Genomic DNA, 18,466 nt, shown 5'->3' with positions numbered 1-18,466 from the left:
AACATGAAAACAATCTAATACAAGTCAGTGTTTGTGTGCTAAGTGGCAAATGAGTGGTACATTGAAGAGTTGGCTGAGGGAGCGACCACTTCAGACAATACCCCTCTTACACCCTCAACTGCTATACAATAATGACCCTTCCAAGTTTATTCAAGCCACCAAGTCATGATGCCTCCCCAGGCATTACCACAGGTCTGTGAAGTTCATTCCCAGGTAGAGAGTCACCCGAGGTGAGTCAAGCAGAAGCTTGTCCATACACAGTCTCACCTGTCACTCAGCCTCAAACACTGGGTAGTTCAAAGGAGAAAGTCTCAGAACTTCCACAGCCATGAGCATTCTCCCCTCAAATCATCCCTTTATTCCTAACATGTTTGGGTGGCTGTGAAGTGCAATGTTGGCTTACCTTTTCCCCTCGGGCCACACGTTTTTCAATTTTTCTTTCCTAGTCATAGAAGCAGACCTCTGACAATTACCCTGCCCCTCGATTGCTCTGCCTTGATTCATTTGTTTAGAGATGGGATGACACACAATCGTTAAAGTAAGGGTGGGGCAGTGAGGCAGACCTTGGTTTGATTCCTGACTTTGCCATCACCTATGGAGTGACTTTGAAAAAATGTATTTCATCTATTTGAACCTCAGTCTCCTAATCTTTAGGAAGGGAGAGAGCCCAGGGTGAGGCTTAAATGAGATAATGTATGTGAAGAAAACAAAATAGAATATATGGTCAGTGAGTAGCAGAGATGATTAGTTATTGTTCCACTTTACTGGTAACTAAAGGCTTAATAACTTCAGAAGATGTGTTACCTAAGAAGCCGGTTCTTCTCCCTCCTGCCACCCACAAGTTCTGTTTCTCCAAATCTCAGTGTGGGATGTCAACATATCTATAATAATAAAAGTGTAATATGCTAATTAGACAGGACAGCCGAACGACCTTCCAGACATCCTTCCGGAAGTCCTTCCAGATGACCTTCTGGATGAAGCCGGGGCTGCAAGGGCCGAGCCCCTTGCACGAATTTTGTGGGTCAGGCCTCTAGTGGTGAAATAAGCAGCTCTGACAACTGGGCTTCAAACTATAAAAGACCTCCTCCCCGCCCCCCCCCCAGCCCCCTTTATTACTTCTTATGCCATAGCCATTACATTATGACAGTATAACAGACACTAGAAAAAGAAATTTAAATACATTTTTAGGATACAATATTACAAAACATGCTTCTTTGGTTTCCAAATATAAAATATTATATATCAGCCAATTTTGGAGGAGGTTTTAAGCCAATTGAAAATAAATTGGGCAGGCATGCAGGAACTTTCTGATATAATGGAAGTACTTTCAAACTGGATTTTGGGGATGATTGCACAACTGTATAAATGATCTAAAAATTATTAAACTGTACACTTTACAATGGTGAGTTTTGGGTGTATGTAAATTATATCTCCATAAAGAGATATGGCAACTGAAAATAAAGAAATTAATAAACAAAGAAAGAGAGGAAGGAAGGAAAGAAGGATGAGGTTTAACCTTGGAATCATAAATATCTATGCTCTGTTTTAAATAGTAAGTTTACTTCCACAAACTCAAAATTGTCAGATCCATGTCCTGGTAATCGAAAGTCTGGAGATCCATAGGGTCCCCCTCTAGGACTGAAGCCTCCTGACTCATGATCAGACATCAACACAGAAAGCAGAACTGTTCCTGGAAATAAAACTGGGGAGGGAGTGGGAAACCTGCCCCAGGTTTATTTCTGTCTCAGTTGAAGACTCCTCTCTCTCTGGTTCACTCCTGCAAGGTGCCCTAACATCCTCTGTAAGTCTTCCATTGATCAAAGTCTACTCTCAAATCATTGTGTGGTCAAAGGAGCAGAGAAAGCAAGTAAGGCAAACATAGACTGAGCTAAATATGCTTAGATGCCATTTCTCCTTGGAGGACTCTTGATGGGTGGAGTGTTAAGTGCTAGTCCACAGGTGCTGGGAGCAATGGGACATGCTCTAGTCCTTTCTTCCCATGTGGAAGACCACGTAAGAGAAAGATCTGGTCCAGGCAGGCACACCTGATAGTCACTCTGTAAGAGGTAAAGAATTTGATAAAAATCAAAGTAGTGATTTTTAGCAATTATCGATTTGCCACTTTTCTTGTCCGTGCTTGAGGCTCTCCCTAATGCCTCCTGCATCAGGTATTTAGTGTTGACTGCACTCAAGTCTCCGCTGGTACATGCCTGCAGTTGGCAACTGTTTCTTCAAGCACTCATCTGATTTCTTTTGAAAAGACAGGGTCAACATGCCATTATTTCTAGGACTCATGCAAGTTACTATTTGCATCCTTGGAAATAACTGTTAGTCTCATAGTGAAAGAATGAGGGTTGACAGGTATGAGCCTGGCTCAGACATCATTAGTTGCACTGCAATACAGCTGCACTTACATAAGCATGAGCACTTCATTGCTCTGCTGGGGATCAGGAAGACCCATGTTCATGATCAGAAGGTGCAATATGGAAACCCACCATTAGATACTTCAAACAACATGTACACTGCCTGGCATGTCATTGGTTTAATTATCTCAAGATGTAAGGAACATCTTGAGTATTCCATAATTAATATTCTGAGATGTCTAAAAAAGGAAGATATACCTTTCAAGTCTAAAGCTCAATTCATTCCTATCTAATAAGACCACTCATTTTAAGAAACTGGAGGAGGGAATCAATGAATCTGGTCAAAATAAATTGTTTCCCATCTTAAGCTCTCAGGTGGTTATTCTACTTCATCATTTTAATTAATACTATTAGTAATCCATTGGAAAGGTGTTATCATGGATGAGTCATGGAAGGGTCAATAAATGTATTGAAAGAAATGTTAAGTGTGAAGGTATGACCCAACATTCCTTATTGATGCCCCAAAGGTCTTATAAAATGAAGGGTCCCACACTTACTGGGGTTTTCCCTCTCCAACTTCATTATCTCCACCCTTTCCCTATCTATTAGCCCCACCCATCTCTATATGCAAGGTCCATGGACCCCAGCATCATGCCCCCACCCATCCATGCATGTAAATCTTAAATATGGACCATATTCGTAATCATTTCTCAAGAGACCTTTGATTCCATCCTGCCTTATTTCATGCCTCACCCATCCATGCATGTAAATCTTAAATATGGACCATAATCATTTCTCAAGAGACCTTTGATTCCCTCCCGCCTTATTTCATGCCCGCTCCCCTGGGTCTCTGGTTCCCTGTCCCTCAATTTCTTGGGTCTCTCCCAACACAGGATCTCATTTATCTGTCAAGTCTTTGTCTTCATTCCCTTCTCTCCATCCCGTCCACTTCTGTTCATTGCTCTATTAATGCTACTCATCTTGCTCCACTAAATTTATCTGCTTAGAAGATTGGCATGGTTCACTAACTACCAGTCCCATTAGAAAATGAAACAGGTATTACTTATTGCTATACTTTCAAGGCCCAACACCCTGCTGGGCACATTCCAGGTACTAACTTATTGACCAAGAAATAAATAAACACTGTCTTTCATAACCAGCCACTGGGAAATTTAAAAAAGAATAATAGTAAAACTAATTACTCCTTCAGCAGCCCAAATAATTTCTTTATAACATATGAAATTGATGAAATATTCCTGGTTCCCACTTGAACCTTGGGGACAGAAAGTATTTTCTCCCAAATGTGGGGCTTCAAAAATATAAAAAAACAACAACCTGTAAGTGCTACATTTACTTGGCCAAAAGCGTATATTTGAGAATATCTGCTCATTTGGAATTAGAGCATTGTTTTTGAAGGCAGTGGCTTTGAGACACACAGGAGTAACATCTAGAATAAAGGAAAGTCTAATATACTGAAGCTATCAGCCTATTCATCCACTGGGACTCCTGGGTATAACTTCCGCAGTACCCTTTTAAAATTAATTTGGTTCCTGAAGGAATTTGTTCACCAGGGAATCAAGCAAGACTCTGCAAATGATGGAAGGGACCCCCCAGACGAAGAGTGACTGGAGATGCAAATAGGGTAGGTGTGTTATTTTGCAGTCAGCACGTGGAAAACACACATACAGGTGGCAGCCCCCGGCAAAGCCCATGGGGCTGCCAGCGTGCCTCTGCGGGTGCCCAACAGGAGTGAAATTCCGTGGAAATCAAGGAGCAGATTATGTGTGCTGCAAGACTTGAAGACTAACACGCAGCCTAATGAGCATATTATAACTGCAGGCTCTGCTTGTTAACTGTTGAAAATATTTTCACAAGGCTTTGGGTATGGCAGGATCATGCTAGTTATGAAATGTCTATGCTGAAAGGGAAGTCTGTATCCGCCAGGCTTGAGCAAGTCGCCTGGATAATGGCCGTGATTAGAAATGAATCATAGTACGCTCTGGACTTGGGTGTTCCATGACATACCCCATTGGTTTTCTCAGAGACCAGAAGGTAAACAGCCTCGTCAGGCTTGAGGAGGAGAAGGGTTGTCAGGCTCCTACCAGAGGGATGCACGGCGCTCCTCTGATCCGTGAAATAAAACCCGACCAAGACGTGCCCCGAACTGAGAAAGTTTTTATAGGACATCAGTGGAATCTGTAAGAGCATGTTCTTAAGGGATTACGTGGGGCATACAAACACACCCACATTATGCACATCAAAGGGGCCTTAATGGATGGTCCATCCAGCCCTGTCATCCTCATGCAGGTAAATGTTATCCCAATTTTCCAGAAGAGGTTCCTGAGGTCAAGAGAGGCCCAAGGGATTGACAAGCCACTTAGCTGTTTGGTGCACGTGGGGCTGCATGCATCGGAAACATTTTTGAAATGTGTTTTTACAGGCAATAGAACCGTCACTTCACTTGCATTGGTGTAGGCTCCTTACACCGGCAGGCGTTACATCTACACAGAGCAGTCGCATTCGTTTCCTCATTTTGGTCTGCACACAACACTGGGTGCCAACACTGACAGAATTCTACCAGTGGAGAATCTCAGTGCGTAGCGGTCATTGGACCTGGGATAGTTATTAAAATGCATATACTCAGCCCCACACCAGGCCCACTGAAACAGAATCTCTGAGGGCGGGGCCCAGGTATCTGACTTTTGGTAAAGGAAAACAAAGCGAAAATCTCCCATAAGTCCGATACCCATCACACCACTGTTATCAGAGATCATGATTACCTATGGACTGGGGATGGAGATGCCCATCCCCACATATCTTCCTTTAGATCCTGCCTTCAGGAGCCTGAAACTGCTGCTGGACCCACCCATTACTCAGTGTTAAGAATCTGCCCCCATTTTGAAGATTCCCTGAAGACAGGCTGGAGAAGAGAATCCCACGAACAGCCACCTCCGATACAGCGGAGTCAGAGTGAACATACCACAGGCCACTTGATGAAAGCTTTAGTCAGAAAACCTTTAGCCCTTCCTTCATCCCTCCCAGTCTTTGCTCTGTGGTGTACTACAATTTACATAACAATTTTTCTTTAAGTAAATCTACATTTTTTCATACCTAAATGCATTCGATGAATCGCCACAAGAAACATAAAACAAGCATCACCTGCCATAATAAAGGGAAAAATGGTACAATGAGAAGAAAGCAAGATGATCAAAACACCAAACCAAAGACATTCTCCTTGACTTAGTCTGAAGGACTAATAGAGCATCGAAAATGGAATAACGTCCTATTGTGTGATTCCAAGTTGTTTGATGGGCATTGCTGTGCATCAAAAATCTCAAGTAACCCCCCAGTACTACCCTGAGCTGCCCATAGGGACACTCCCCCCTCTTACCCTGCTGGGGTGGGGCGGGGGGTGAGTCTGGGCTGTGAGCCCTATAGAGGGAGCTGGAGGACAGAGACATGGGGATTTGGGGTCTGGGAGTCGCTCACATGGGTTGAACAAGGGAGGTCCACACAGCCCGTGTGAAGTTCACAGTTTTGCCCAAGGCCACACAGGCTCTGCCCCCTCCCACAGCCAAGGCCTTCCCATTTGGCGTTCATGGCTGGCGGCACAGAGGTGGGGACAGTGGGGAAGGAGAGAGAGAATGTCCTTTGATTCCAGGTTGGAAGCCCATCCAGGGTAAGGTGCAGCATACTAAGTCCTTTTCTGACTGTAAAAATAAAAAGATAAAATAGCTCCCTCAACCACAGAGGAGTTTAGAGTGTCTTTGACAAGCAGCATAATTAAGATCTAGCATAAACACAGAGCCTCCCAGGACTGTAAAAGCTGACTAAATGGGAATTTGTTCTGTTTGGCTTTTCTTTCCTTTATTTAGTTTTCCTGTGGAAGTTTCACTTTGAAGCAGGGCCAGCCTTGGGCAAAAGTGTGGAGTCTGCAATCTACAGATACTACTCCCCCCACCCCACCCCTCTCACTCTGCGCAGGCTCAGTCCCCACACCCATGGCACCTGGAGTCGGCCAGGCCTGAATCCAAATGCCAACTCTCCCATTTTTGAGCTGAATAAATGTAGGCGTTTAACTGAATCTTTCTAAACCTCAATTTTCTCATCAGTAAATAGGGCTGTCTTGACGAGTAAATGAAATAAAAGATGGAAAGTACTTTGCATAGTCCCTGGAATTTAATAACCACTCACTAAACATTTATTGTCATTGTTATCCGTATTATCAAAGATTATCCATATTACCAGAATGGTGCCAGAATCATCCACAGGTCAGAACAGCTCGATTCAAACACATGTAGTTTTGGTGGGGTCAGAAATACAGGGAGTCAAATTCATGTTTCCCCCTTAAACTCATAAAGAAGATATTTTCTCCCTGCTGCTGTCAGCTATCAACAAGTGTCCCCTCTTTCCCTTTGCTGACACAGAACTCTTTTTTGACACATTCCTCCTTTCCTAGTGGCCAAACGGCCATGATCTCGAAGGCAATGAGAGAATTAATTATAGTGTGAGACATACTCAACCTTCAGATTTGCAATGACAGGTAATGAGCACAATTTGAAAGGGACATTGTCTCCTTCCTCATGGAACACTTATGTATTAAAGGGGTTTCTATTTACCCACCATTCACTCATTTATGACGACTCACAAGGATGCTGCTATCACCCCCACAGCCACAAAAGCTTGCAGGTGCTATCCCAGAGAAAAATGAGCACCATATTCCAGCTTCAAATTAGTCCATAATAGGGAATTTGACGCAGACATTATTTCTAAACAAGACATTCCCTAAATGCTAATTGCCTTTAAGAGCTCTTCAGTTAAAGGGGACAGATAGATTCTGCTCACTAAAGGGGATGGATGGCTTTGAGAAGAAGTCCCCGTGAACGCAAGGATGCTTTAAGTGGGATGCCATAAGGAATAGGAGGTCAAGAGTCCAGGGATCAAGTGTCACCTCCCACATGGCAGACTGCCTTGGCTGACTTTGGCTCAAATATCAGTAGATCTGACAACACTGAGTACATATTTCTGCACGTCAACAATTGCTAAGTCCCCGCCACTGTCCATGTCAGGCTAAGATGAATAAGTAGAGATTCCTGATTACCACTAATAACTTCTGTGAGGGGCATCTAATAGGATTGTGACAAACTGGAGAGCAAATCTCTGACTCCTGAAGGGAGTAAAGTTTATGTCTCCTGTTGGCAAATACTATATAGTTGATAGTATGAATGAAATTAAAAATTTACTCTAGTGGAGGACATGGCTGACTCAAGCTGCATAGGGACCTTGGAAGATGGCTAGAAAGAGGAATTTTACAGAAACACTTGAACATGGACAGCCCATCTTAGTAGGAACTTCCACTAGATGGGCGTGTTCTGTTTTGGTTGCTGTCTCCAGACTGTGGAAAATGTTTGGAAAAAGTATGACATTCCTATAGCCTGGAGTTACTTCCAGCTATATGGGGGAGATAAACATTTATTAAATAATTCTGCATACATGCACACACACAGAGGCCAAATAAACTGTGGTAAATTTTTTTCACGAGAAGGAGATGTTGTAAGAGTGTACAGAAAGGAGAATTAATTTATGGAGATTGTGGAAGGCCTCATTTAAGTATTGACCATTGAGCTAACTGCTGTAGGATGAGTAGGAAGACAGAAGAGAAGGGCAAGAAAGAGTAAGCAGAGGTAGTTGGGTACCATATGATAAGGTTCTAGTTGAACTGTGGAGAATACATGGGGGGTCCAGAGTGATGAGAGTAGATGAGTTGAGGGGCTGTGAGGGCTCCAGGTGAGAAATGGTGGTGGCCTTGGTTGAGACAATGCCAAGCCCTTTACAGATGCCATTGCTTCTATTTTTCCTAGCTCCTAAAAGACTCTTTCCTTTGGTTACCTTCTCCAGTAGTCTCTCCTACTCCTCTCTTCTCTTTCACAAAATGAACTTTTCTGTCTTTAAAAGTAATAAAATAAAACAACAACAAAAGGCATGTTTACTCAGACAGATGTCTCCATTATTTGACACCATACTTTTCTCTTTCTTTCTATAGAAGTAATTTCTTATAAGGGTGGAATCTGCATTTTGCCTCTCTTTCTTCTCAATCTAGTGAAAGTTTAACTTTGGTTCTCATTGTTTACACGACGTGGTTCTCTTGCTGCTCATTAGTTACCTTCCCAGTGACATCCACATGGCTCCTATTTACTGTGTGGATTTTGCTGCATTTAATAGTACTGTCCACATTCTTGTCCTTGACAGTCTCTCCTCCCTTTACCTTTGGGGGTGACTGTTTTCTGAATCACTCTCTTGCAGAAGTGAACACAGATGCATGTGGACTTCTCCCTTAACTCTCTTCCAACACCCACTCACAAGTCTTGAACCCTGTGGAAGATAGAGTTCACTTGTACCACCATCACTGCATCCTCAGAATGTTAGGAGGAAAACCCAGCACACAATATTCTCTTCCCCCAAATGGTTCCCTCCAAAAGAATTTTCTAACTTGTTCATCTGCACCAATCTCTTTTGCTTACTTGTTTTTTTTCTTTTTTTTCACAGTTCTACTAGATTAATCATCTGAAAACTGCATGTCTGTGAGATGGCCACTTTGCTTAAAACAAAAGTAAAAAAAACCCCACAAATAAACAAACAAACAAAAAAACACACACCTCCCTACCAGGGTGAAGTCTTCCAGCCCTGCACTCATGTCTCTCTCAGACATGGCCCAACCTTCCTTTCCATCGAGCTGTGGCTCCCACCTACCCAGGCTGCAGGTCAGCTTAACGCACTGTTCTACTCAGTATTCCTCACTCTCTTCTACAGTGAACTTTTATTGTGGGATCACTTTAGATTTACAGAAAGATTGCAAAGATAATCCAGTGAGAGGTCTCATGTACCCTTCACCCAGTGTCCCCAATGTTAACATCTTCTATCACTTTGGTGCATTTGTTAAAACTAAGACATTAACATTGGCACATTGCTAGTAACAACTCCAGACTTCACCTGTTCTTCCTGCCCCAGGATCCAACCCAGGACAACACATTGCATTTAGTACCTTTGCTTAGTAAGTGGCTAAGCCTTAATGTCCCCTCTCCCTTTCAATTTTCTCCCTAAGTACCTTCTAGCTTTTTTCTTTTCCAGGGTGTTGCCAGTTTTCTACCATGGGTCTCAGTCCTAACTCATCCTTCATGTGAAACCTCTCTGCAGGACATTTGGCTATTTCTTTCTCTTTTGTTCCAACTCTTCCATAGCCTACTCTTCATTCCGCTAATTTGACCCTTGTTGTATGCACACATATCAACCTCAGTACCCAGAACGCAGAAGGAATTAACAAATACCCATCGGTTCATTTCTAACCAATAATGTAGCAAATTCATGTTGTACAAGGCTCATTTCAAATGCAATTTCCCCCACTTTCCTAGTAAAGAAATTATTGATGACTTGACCCTCCTAACAGCCAACCTTTCCCCCCTAAGCTTCCAGGAACAAAACAGCTTCTTTCCCTTTGAGATACACCAGCAGAAGCAGCAGTTTTGAAATAAACACATGTAATTTGTCATGCCCAAAGAAATGTTTGTTTTTCTCAAACAAGTGTTTCATATGGCAAACATGTGCCACTTGTAACATTTTATAAAGGGTGTTTGTAGAAGCAGCTTTAGATTTTATCTGGGTTCTGAGTGGACCGGTGGTGACATATCTACTGTAATATATTCTTCAATTAAATAGGTGGATAGAAATAGAATTTAAATATTCAGGAATAATAATTATTGGGGAGAGGAGCCCTGAGCGATATTGCTCACTGTCTATCATTTTCTATTCTTACTTCTCAAATTTAGGGCTTATTAACATTTTTCTAATATTCCTCTCCAAGCAAGCAGAAAGGTGAGTGCAGGAGTGAAAGTGAAGAGGAGTAGAAAGTTACATTACACTGTAGTATTATAATACTCGGCACCCTCGTTGCCCATGTTGGTTCACTTCCTGATGTTTCTTAAGAATAAACTGCAGCACTCAATGGTTGAGTGCTGATCCATGAACCAGAAGGTCACGGTTCAATTCCCAGTCAGGGCATCTGTCTGGGTTGCAGGCTCGATCCCCAGTAGGGGGCCTATAGGAGGCAGCTGATCAATGATTCTCTCTCATCACTGATGTTTCTATCCCTCATTCCCTCTACCTTTCTCTCTCTGGAAACAATAAAAAAGAATAAAGTGCAATTCTAGAGGTAAAATATTATTTACACATGTTTTTACCAAAGAGAAAGGAAGAGAAAGAATGGCGAAGAAGAGGTAGACATTGAAAAGTATTACTATTTACCATGATCTGTGACCTATGATTATATAGTGATTGTAGTCATTGGGTCCTTTAATCCTCAACACCATTCCATGAAGCTGGGATGATTATAACCCCCATTTCACAGACGGAAAACCAGTGCCTCAGAGACTTAAAGTCATTTACTCAAGAGCACACAGGAAGAAGTGGTGGAACCTGGTATTCCCTTGATTTCAAAGCCCAGGTTGTACTGCACTGCTTTAGAAGGGAAGACAAGGACATTTCATTCCAGACCACATTGTTGTTTTTTTAATACAGTATATTTTATTGATATTTTTACAGAGAGGAAGGGAGCAGGATAGAGAGTTAGAAACATTGATGAGAGAGAAACATCTATCAGCTGCCTTTAGCACACTCCCTACTGGGGATGTGCTCACAACCAAGGTACATGCCCTTGGCCGGAATCGAACCTGTGACCCTTGAGTCCGCAGGCCTACGCTCTATCCACTGAGCCAAACTGGTCAGGGCGACACAGTTTTATTCTGCCTATGAGAGCAAAGCCCCAGGGAGAGTCTCACCCAGCCGATTCTAAGCGCCTGTAGGAACATATATTTGCTACTCGTCCTGGGGAATCCAGGAAAAGGGGGTTCAAAGATTAAACATTTTCTCCTCCTGAACCCTTTCTGTGCAGCAGAATAAAGGAGGCAAATTGGAAAACTCAATTGAGGACAGAAACCTCAGAGGAGAAGGTGCCCACAGAAGCCGTGAAAATGTCACTAACCTACAGCTAAACTCTTTTCTTAGCATCACAGATATTGACATGGATATTATCATGTAAATGCCTTTAACAAAACAATACCTTGTTGGGGTAAGAACGAGTCACCTTAGAGAAAACAACAAAGCAGCCCAGCCCTCCATGCAGGTTTATCTGACCTCTGGCAACTGCTCCCAGGAAGCCATTATGTTCTACTGAGTGAAACACGGGCTCTGGAGGAAGCCCCTAAACTTAGGATGTAGACAACTGCTCTTTGTGGCTCCCAAGGAACTATTACAGTCAGTGAGGCAGGCAAAACACGCTGTCTCCAAGTCTCAGCAGCCCTCTGCAGCCGCCCGTGTACCAGCTCATCTTTGGAGGCATGCTTCTCGTTTGGAGGCGTGCCAAACACCTCTCTGTCACAGGCAATGCCAGGGACATGCATGGAGTAGAGACAACATCCTTCCAACACGTGCCACTGTGCTCTGCCTTCATCCCCAAGTCGCCCCCAGATACACCTGATGACCTTGAAGCCAGAGGTCAATGGCTGACCCTTGATTCATCTGAATGGTCTGTGTGGGTTCTAATGACGTCATCAAGGTAGTTGCCCTCCTTTAGCTTCAAGGGAAAGCTGTGTGAGGTGAGTGGGACTTGCAGTAAAGGCACAGGGCTGTTATGATTTGCTTAAGACAGGGTGTGCTAATGTCCAGGCCTGGAGGACCCTGGAAGATCCCATAAATGAGAGAAGCTAGCTATGGGAAATTGCAGCCTTCTTGACCTGTTTCCCATATGCCTGCTTTTGATAGAGGCACTCTTCCTCTTTACTGGACGAAAAACACTATTTGGAGCTTGATGATAAGGGAACAAGACAGTCCTCCTCACTGTTGGGGAGACAATATGGAGAGTTGAGAACAACGGCTCCTTGAAAAGTACCTGTTCTTCTGAAGGGTTAATGGCTGTTGGACTTCACATGACTGATGCCACCTGGGGTGTGGCTTAGAGGTCATACTGTCTCATATTTTAAACGCAATTGAAAATCCAGATGTTTGCTTTATTTTTAATCCTAGCCCACTAATTCCAAATTTTCTTAAGGACTCTGTAGGTCGCATAAAACAGGGTTGCTCTATTAGACAATGAAAGAGGAATGAAATCAAAACTAGAACTCGCTTCCTGATTCCTAACCGCAGAATGTGGGAATCATCCATCGGACTTAGGGCTTCAATTGTTTTCCTTGTGTGCTATGCAACCACTATCCTCACTTATTCATTCAATACATATTGACTGAGAATTACTATATGTGAGGCATTCTGCTGCATTATGTGGCATATTTCCATATTTTCATATGTAGGATGTATGTATATTACATGCTATATAATAAAAGGTTAATATGCAAAATAGATGGAATGGCAGAACAACCGGAACTGAACAACTGAACAACAGGTCACTATGACGTGTGCTGATCACCAGGGGGCGTGTGTGGGACATGGCGGGTATTGGCTGCAGCAGGATGGTGGATCAGGTGAGCGGGGTCGCCAGACCAAGGCGGGGTGCCAGTCGCTGCCATCAGAGCAAGCCTCTGGTGGTTACTGAAAATTCTTTGCTCCCATGCACCACAGTCCTGTCTGGTGCTCGCACCCGCAGCCAGCGCCGGAGCTGCCGCTCATACCCGCTGCCAGTGCCCAGTGCCAGTCCCGATTACTCGGCACCATCTGCGGGTGAGAGCGGCTGCCAGCCCCAATCATCCCTGAGGGCTTCTCCACCTCCCCCTGCTCCTGAGAGGTGATTGGAGCAGCAGCCGCTGCTCACACCCACTGCTGGTGCTGGCCCCAATTGCTCCGTGCTGTCAGCAGGTGTGAGTGGGGCTGGCGCCGTCAGCGCGTGGGAGCGGTGGCAGCGGGAGCGGGGCTACTGGCAGAAAGGGGACCAGGGGCCATGGCTGGAGGGCCAGATAGGGGTGCGGAGGATGGGCTGACACCCACCCCTGTGCCTACCACAGCCTCATGGCCCACAGTTCCTTTCAAGGTGCACGAATCCATGCACTGGGCCCCTAGTTATATATAAAATACAGGGACATAAAAATATATCCATGCTCATTGGTATAGATATAATCCATGATTTTAGGAGTACATAGTGTACTTAAGAAAAATAAAACATGCAAAATATTGAAATATTTTAAAAACATCAATGGAGATACTTTGTTAAAGATGTACTTTGCTAGATAAAATCTAAGGATATTATAGAGATGCTATGCTTGCACACTGAAGCTTACAATCCAAACCAAATGCATACTGTGGACAGTTATTGATAAGATATGGACACAGAGAAATAAGAACCTTTAACAGAAATGTAACAGGCCATGAGGTCATGAGTCTTATGCTAGGGTTGGCATGAAAAATGAAAAGTAAGGTCTATTTCTCACTGTATTTCCAAAAAGGAGAATTAATGTGGTCCCTGAATATCTGCCTGCCCATGGTGGAGAAACATTTTCAACATGGAAAGCATTTGATGGAGAAGCTGTGTCATCAGACAACATTTGCCTTTCATTCATGGGGGCTTTGGGCAGATATCCTTGCAGAGATCTGATAGGATAAGGAAAGACATGCTGAGAAGTGACTTGGAAACCAAATCCCGCCTCTTCACCACCATCTTCTTTCTGTTGGAATAGGTCTTGCTAGTCCTGATTCCCACAGGGATGGTGAAGAGGGCAGAGGGTATTCCTGTGACAGAGGGGTTCCAGGCACCCGGCTTTTATACTCTGATGGGGCCAGGCACTTCAGCATTTGGGTTTCTAAGTTTGCTTTTGGCCAGGGACTATCGCTAGCCCATGATTCCTCTCTTTGTTTTGGTTTTTCCATGTTACAGCTGGAGAAGGCGCGCATGTGCATTTTCCAGCAGAGTCGAACGCTGCTTTGCCCAAATATAACTTCTTGCTCTCAGGCTTTTGGTGGGCATGCTCCTCTTTTCAGCTGAAAAATGTTCTGGTCTGCATCAGCAGCATCTTTCACTGGCTTAGGCTCTCCCATTCTGCCAGCCGTGGGCCCTGCCAGTGTGATTTCTTTTGTGTCTGCTTTAAACAGTCTTAGAAACAGACCATATGCGGCCATCAATCCAGGCAGAGAAATTGCCCTGACGTGGATGCAGGCTCTGTGCAGAAATCAAAGCTGGGGCACAGCTTCATCGTATCTTTAAAAAAGTCTGCTTTTTATTTTGCCTGCTAATAACAAAAAATACACTCAAAGAGCCGAGAGAGAGGTTAAATCAAGAAACCAGGCAAGGAGAAACTCGACTCCCACAAGGCTATTGCTTTCATCTGTAAACTATAATAGGATCTAGTCTCCTTTAAAAAATTTTTCAAGTATAAATACCTGGATAATTATAATAAAACTAGAGGCCCAGTGCACAAATTTGTGCACGGGTGTGGCCCGGCTCCAATTGGGATGGACCGGGGCTGGGCCTGTCAGGAGGAGGGGATGGAAGGAGGTTGGCCAGCTGGCCCGCCCCGATTAGGACCCGATCAGGGCTGGGCTGGCTTGGGGGAGGGGCCGCGAGCTATTGGCCTGTGGGCCCCATCCCCGAATGGGATAAGGGGGGCGATCAAGGGTCAGTGGCTGGGGGAGGGGCCAGAGGAGGTTGACTGGCCAGCCCACCCCCAATTGGTGTGTAGGGGGGTAATCAGGGGTGGAGCTGGCTGGGGGGAAGGGCTGCGGGCCGATTGGGATGAGGAGGGGCTGTGGGTGGTGCGCTGGCCATCCCCGCCCCTGAATGGGGTTGGGAGGCTGAGCAGGGGCCAGCAGCCTGGGGGAAGGGCTATGGGTGGTTGGCCGGCTGGTGCTGCCCCTGATCAGGGTGGTGGGGGCCCATTTGGGGGTGGAGCTGGCTGGGGGGAGGGATCCTGGGAGGTTGGCTGGCTGGCCCCACCCCCCAATGGTGCCAGTTAGCTGGCTCCAGTGGGTGTCATAGCGACCAGTCGTTCTGGTCATTATGGCATTCTGGTCACTGGCTTTTTATATATATAGGTAGTACTGATTAACATTTATTAAATACATATTATATCACAGACACTGTGCTAAGCATCTTTTGTAAAACAATAATAATAATAACCTTGCAGGGCAGAAAGTATTATTAAAGTCCCATTTTCCCCACTGGTAGTAGCTGAACCGAGGCAGTCTGGCTGCAAACAGCATACTCTTAACCATTTCTCTAAGCTGCCTTGGAGGAAGAAGTGACAAAGGATATTGTTGGCCCTGAAAACAAATAAATGAAAGCACACACTGAGTTGGGTTATTCAAGGTAACTGGGTAGAATCAAAACAGCACAATTGAAAAGGACCAAAGACGACCCTATTATTTTATGTGACTGCTAAAATAATTATTAATCACAGGACATTTGCATTGTGCAAGTAACCTGGGGCACAGCAGGCCCACGCCCCCTGGGAAGCTACAGGGGAACCCTCCCTCTGCTCCTTCTACCCTCTCCGGGTACCTCTGGCTCCTCTTCCACGAACTGAGGACTGAGGGCGGCTCAGCTCTGTGGAGGGGCCAGGATTTGGGGAGAGGGCAAAACACCATGGCCTTACAGCTGGTTCCATCTGCCTGCACTCATAGCTCTTGCTTAGGAACGTCCTAGTCAGATGTGATTAAAGGTTTGATTATCCTCCTTTTAAATCTGACATTCAAGTAGGACAGAGACTAGGAAAAAGAAAATAGGGATTTCAAATGGTGACAAATATTTGCCTAGGAACTCTTTTTGAGGCCCATCATGATTCCTTACCAGTTTGTTTCATTCATTCCTGTAATCAGTCAGGAAACATTTATGTACCAGGTACTCAGTGGGATAAGGATGATTCAATGCTACACGAGACACAGCTCTCTCCTTGAGGCACTCACAGAATCATGTATCATGAGAAGGTGCAGCAGGATTTAGGGTGAAAGAGCTGCTTTGCCTTCTTTGTTATGTGAAGGTTGGTACCAGGACTACATTTCCCAGCTTCACCTGCATTTAGGTAGGATCCCTTAACCATTAATGGGAAGGGAGAGGAAGTGATGGGTCAGAGTTTAAGAAACAGGGTTGCTTTCCTGATGGCTGAGTAAAGAGGATGCTGACGAGCAAAGGGAAGGCTGAGCCACAAACTGGGGAAGGTTTGGGTTTCTGAATAATCATGGCGAAGGCTGGACCTCTGGCCACTGGATTGTGATGGAAATGAGATATACATGTTTCTTCCAAGTTAAGCCACTAGGGGAATCCTAGCTTTTCTTTGACCCCAGCTGGTGTTATCTTAACCAATACATTCTCTATAAGCAAAGTGTTGAAGATCCATTCTGTGATGAACCATTTTGACTCTCAAAGATCCAAATATTTCCCTTATTTTCAAGATCTTGTTCAGCATTTCACTGTCACTTGTATATGCTGCCCACAATTACTAATAACACTTTGCTCATGTTGATGAGTTATAAATCAGGTGTCTTTCCCTTGATGAAATAGATTTAATTTAGGAAACATTTTTTACAGATCCCTTTACTGTACATTAATCTATGGTTCACCTGTTCTAAGGAATTTCTAATTTAAAAGTCCCTTGGGTGTAAATCACTTGAAAAAGGGAAAAGAGATACTTCCCATGAGCTAGGCACTATGCTAAGACCTTTTCATATATTGTATAGTTTCAATGCAACCTCATAAAAATCCTAAGGAGAGGGAGCCTGGAGCAAAGCATTGGCTCAAGGTCACACAAAGATATTCAACAGTGGCCAGGATCCCATTACCCCATGTCTACCATGCCTGTGTCTTCTCAAACAGTGGAGTAAAGAAGAACATCAGCACCCACTTTTTGCAAAACAGAAATCTCCATGGACCACCATCCACCACCAGTTATTTATGTCCCCATACAATCTAATCTGTACCTAGCAGACCTAATATGACTCAATACCAGGGCATATATTGGAACGATTGGAAAGGAAAGCTTGTTCCCTGCTGAGATGAGCAGAAGATAAGGATGACTGCCTGGAGCTGCCTGGAGGGGAGCGGCAGGCTCGGAGACAAAGGCAGACAGGGAATTGCCATGGGAACATAAAAAAGAACTCAACAAAAAGTTAATATAGAAGCTACTATTCTTAATGGCATACCAAGGACAAAAGAGAGGCAACATGATACATTGGAAAGAGTATTCGTTTACAACTAAAGGTCTACGCTGTGACTCCAGTTCTACCACAGTGCCTGCGGACACGCTCACTGCCACCTTTCACCTTCCACCAACAAGCCTCTGGCTGCCCTTTAGGGACATCGCTCCCACACTCCCAACCCCTGTGGATTGCAAGGGTGTCCCTCCATTCCCAGGTGCACGGCTGTGCCCCTGCTGCCATGACAACCAAACAAAGCATGGTATTCCTCTGGCCACAGAGGTCAGGGATCTGTATGCAATGGAATGTGTACCTAGCAGATCTAATATGACTGAGTAACAGAGTTTCTTGGAACTATTGGAAAAGGAAAGCCTGTTCCCTGCTGAGATGGGTGGAAGATAAGGATGAATGCCTGGGGCTGCCTGGGAGGAGAGGTAGGCTCTAAACAAAAAGAGAAACGGAAGCACATAGATACCCATCTTGCTTCTACAGGAAATCAAAGAATGAACTGATCAAGAAGAGAAGGGAGCCCAACATGTGAACCCCTGAAATCAGCAATTCCTGGACTTTTCTATCTTCCCAGTCAATACACTTCCTCTTTTTTTTTTTTTGAGGTTAAATTGGAGTTCTGTCATTTGTCATTGTATGAATTCTGAGTGTAAAATCACTTAATTACTTGCTAAGTGATTTTCAGGGGGAAAAAATGTTAAGTACCAATGCCTTTAAAAAATTAGTATGTGAAACTTAAAATGTAAAACTGACAAAAGAACTAGTCTGGTTGAGGCAGAGCTGGGCCTAGTTCTCCACCCAGGCCCCCTCTCCTGCACATGGAATCTGGCTGCTCCCTATATCATCATTTAGAGCCTAGCACAGCAGATTGTCCCTACTTGCCCCCTGGGGTACTCACCTCTGTTTTGTGAGACTGTTGTATGAATAAAATAAAGCAACATGTGAGAAAACACTTAACAGAGTGCCTGATATTT

The 18,466-nt window shown here is 44.3% G+C and overlaps 1 protein-coding gene across 6 annotated transcripts in view; it reads right to left on the bottom strand.

The window, feature by feature from the left end:
• TENM2 (teneurin transmembrane protein 2) overlaps positions 1-18,466 on the bottom strand; it is a 1,214,660-nt gene that overhangs the window by 444,742 nt on the left and 751,452 nt on the right. The gene's annotated exons all lie outside the window — the stretch shown is intronic.

This window comes from Myotis brandtii, unplaced genomic scaffold, assembly GCF_000412655.1.
Source record: "Myotis brandtii unplaced genomic scaffold, ASM41265v1 scaffold32, whole genome shotgun sequence".
Taxonomy (NCBI): domain Eukaryota; kingdom Metazoa; phylum Chordata; class Mammalia; order Chiroptera; family Vespertilionidae; genus Myotis; species Myotis brandtii.
This window is presented reverse-complemented; position numbering and strand designations above follow the sequence as displayed.